Source organism: Diplotaxodon limnothrissa, linkage group LG16, assembly GCF_057381915.1.
Source record: "Diplotaxodon limnothrissa isolate DT_005_m linkage group LG16, D_limnothrissa_male_GT1.1, whole genome shotgun sequence".
Lineage (NCBI taxonomy): Eukaryota > Metazoa > Chordata > Actinopteri > Cichliformes > Cichlidae > Diplotaxodon > Diplotaxodon limnothrissa.
Genome location: NC_140611.1, coordinates 11,203,252 through 11,207,360, shown reverse-complemented (window position 1 = coordinate 11,207,360; position 4,109 = coordinate 11,203,252). Strand labels below are relative to the sequence as shown.

The 4,109-nt window shown below is 43.1% G+C and overlaps 1 pseudogene; it reads left to right on the top strand.

Annotated features, from left to right (window-relative positions):
• The first annotated feature begins 2,399 nt into the window (after positions 1-2,399).
• Positions 2,400-3,572, top strand: LOC146615792 (uncharacterized; annotated as a pseudogene).
• Positions 3,573-4,109: the final 537 nt, after the last annotated feature.

Here is a 4,109-nt window from a genome sequence, read left to right as displayed (position 1 = left end):
ACAAATTGTTACATGTGAAATTATTTTTGGAAAGACTCAGAAGTGAGATGGTTTTGAATTAAGAAATCAGTGAAAAGATGCATGAATTAAACCTGATAATAACATACAGAGGCAATGAAGGAAGCAGCTTACACTCACTGAACATTAACATGCATAGGAAAAGAAATGAAGACCTGCTTACACTTATACACATAACATGAGTTGGTATTTCTGACCAGAGAGAGGGAAACGGGTAGTTTAAGTACTCAGGATAATAATGAAAATGTCTTAGTTGTGTTTCTTCAGGAGCAAAACAGACCTGGATCAATTCTTTGGAAAACTAGAAGGTATCTAGGAATGCCTCAAGTGAAAACGTAATGAACAACAAAAAAAAAAAACAAAGACGAAGAGGCAAAGAGCAATAAATGACATAACAGAACAAATCCCACCTGTGGTGGCAAATCCACACACCATTTTAAATCAAGTAATACAAAAAGCACAGTGGTTATCCAATGCTTTCTTTTCTGTACCACTACACACTGACTCACAAAAGCTACATTTGGATTCACTTTTGACAACCAGAAGTATACCTATACAAGGTTGCCTGAGGGATTCCAGAATAGCCCCACTCTTTATGCAGAAGCTCTCAGAAAATCCATGTCATTTTGCACGCTTCCTGCCCCAGGTAAATTCCTGCTATACGTTGATGATATTTTGATTACAGGCTACACACAGACGGATTGCAAAACAAACACACTGACAGTTTTGCAACATCTAGCGGAGCATGGCAATTGTGGAGCCAGGAGATAACATACCTTGGCCACAGACTGACAGGACAAGGCCGACAGCTGTTAGACAGCAGAAAAGTAGCTGTACAAAACGCTCCTAAGCCTGTCACAAAACAACAAATGATGAGTTAGTTAGGTCTCTGCAATTTTTGCAGATGCTGGATACCTGAATATGCTACGTTAGCTGAACCATTGCAAAACTTAGTTTATGGAAAAAATCTAGCACTGACAGATAAAATAGAATGGACACCACAAGCTGGTTTCGTTAACATCTTTGTCAGACGGTTCAGCGTTCAAAAATAGTCTCGGGCGAAACTGTGTAGGTTATGCAGTAACCACAGCAGACACCATTTTAGAAACAAAAGCCCTTACTTCCTCTTTTTCAGCACAGAGTGCAGAACTAACGGCTGTTATACGTGCATACTGCGCAAAGGTCAAGATATATATATTCACACTGACAGTCAATATGCGTTGCACACCAAAAAAGATAATTCAGAAATTACTAAAGGCAATAACTTCGCAGGCCAAGCTGCGAGGAAGGCTGCACAGCAACCAATACGAACTTTAATGTCTGAAACTTCACAGCTAATACCACTTGATGTACTTAAAGATGAATAGAAAGCCGCACCTATCGCAGAGCAAAAGAAGTGGTTAAAGTGTGGAGCACGGCTACAGAATGACCTAATGACCTGTAATGGCGAACCAATACTGCCAAAATTGCTACACAAGACAGCAGCATTAGTGACACATAGCTTAACGCATTTGTCAAGGGGTGGAATGATGAATGTCCTCCCCAAACACTTCTATACTCAAAATTTTGAAGCTTCAGCACAAGAGTTTATCAGAACATGCATGATTTGCCAGAAACATAATGCACAGGGAAACCTCAGGCCTAAAAGAGGCTTTTCCCCAACACCACCGCACCCATTTCACACAATCCACATGGATTTTATTGAACTGAACGAATGTCAAGCATCAAAATACGCTCTAGTAATTGTGGATGTGTTCTCAAAATGGCCAGAAATCTATCCAGTAAAAAGAGCAGATGCAATCTCAGTAGCAAAATGTTTATGCAACCATTTTATTCCTACTTACGGCATTCCTACTCTGATAAGATCAGACAATGGCCTGAGTGTTTGGGCCTGGTGAAGATGTGGATGCGACTAACCCAGGGTTCGCAAAAGCTCACACCCTTTGAAATCGTTCACGGGAGGCTATTAATAAGTCTATAGGAGAAACCACTCTAGCAGAGTGGATGACTAAATTATTTGAGAATAAAGAGATTGTGCTAACAATAAACTGCCGAGTGATATCTCTCCAGTTTCTTGCAGGTTGCAACCAGGTGATTGGATCCTGATCAAAGTACTCCAGAGAAAGAATTGGAGTTCACCAAGGTGGGAAGGCCCATATCAGGTCTTACTTACTACACCAACCGCCTGCAAAATAACAGAAAGACCATCTTGGATCCACCAAAGCCACTGCAAAAGAGTGAGTGACAACACAAGCATAGACGCCGGTTCCCCCGACTCCTAGGTGTTCCCTGGTGGAGGAAAGGGCTGTTTGGGTATATCCCGCTCTTTTGTCTTCTCGCCAGTAGTCTACTCACCTGGAGCCCGGGTGTGCCTGGTCATCATGAAGAACCTTGTCCTCATAATGGCTGGCATTGCGCTCCTAGTGAGCCTACTGATACTCACCTGGAGAGACAAGGACCCACAGCACCACCTACAGAAGAAATGGTCATATGACAACTTACACCTAAAGGATATGGATAAAGAGCACAACCACCCCTGACTGAACAATGCCTGGTACCGGTACATCTACAACCGAGTACATACAGAAGACAACCACACTGGCTGCTACGTCTGTTCTCACCTCCCAACAACAGCAATGCAAGCCACCCTGTATGGAAAATCACCCAGCCTTTCCGAAGCCCTATGTATATTCTACAAAGCCAACAGCAGAACATGTTCCCCCGAAGACATCTTCTTCTTCAAGGTTGAGTTAAAAAGACAAGTCACAAAAACCGACCTGCGACGGTGTAATGGAACACTGATCAACTATAAACCTAAGGAGGTAGTATTTTGTGCATCAGAGGTCTCAGACTGGAACTACAGCTGTGATGACCGATACTGGGTACACCTGTATGCGACCAATGACAAGGGAAAATCTTTCAACGTCAGGAGGGAACCAGGAATACAACATCCAATGTGTTTCACCTTCGCATACGGCAACAGAAAGCTGGGGAAGAACCAAAACTGCTCCCAGACTTTCCGGATGCCGCAGGACAGAAAGGCACGGATAAGCTTCCTGAATGGCACATATTGGGTGCAGGGTACAGCTTGGGCATATGGCTCAAAGACATACTTCACCATCCCACCCAACAGCACCGGACTCTGCGCCCCAATTTTTGTGTCGGACCACACATTCAGAATATTCCATCAGGACCAACCAAGACGCAAGAGGAGCACTGATGACGTGCAACCACATGATCCAATCTGGGGCAGTGATGTGCCAGCGGAGTTCAACTTGTGGACCACCGGACAGAAAGTCCTGCACTCACTGTTCCCATGAATCGGAGATGGAAAAAACATGCTAAGAATTGAGACTCTAGATTACCGATTTGGACTTTTCCTGAACAGCTCAACAAGGATAAACAAGGCTCAGAATGAGGAAATCGACGCGATCAGAATAGTGGTCATGCAACACAGAGTCGCCCTGGACATGATTCTCGCTGAGAGAGGGGCCTTTGTGTCTTATTCAACACCACTTGCTGCACCTATATTCCAGATAACGTGCATTCCTTGACCATGACCACCGCCCTGGAGAAGTTATGACAACTGAGTAATGCACAGCAACAAGACTATGTCATGAACACAGAGAACTGGCTGACCTGGCTACTGAGCGTCAGCTGGACGACCCTCGTGATCAAAGGACTTGTCTTGATAGGAGTTCTTCTTTTACTGCTTTGCATGTTCTCAACATGCATTCTACCCTGTATCAGATCAATGATTGGCAAAATGGTACAGGCCACAGTGATCACCTATGTTGGACTGCCACAAGAAGATGAACCGGACGAAGAAGATTTAGTATAGGAACACACACACACACACACACACACACACACACACACACACACACACACACACACACACACACACACACACACACATACTGGATGATGCTACAATTGAAAATGTTATAAGCAAGTGATTGTTAGCTGATAATAAAGTATGATTGAAGTGGTGAAATACGGTAACAACAGGGAGGGATGTTAGGGATGTTTAATAATTTTATTTATTAATTTTAATAAATAAAATTAATAAATAATTTTATTTATTATGC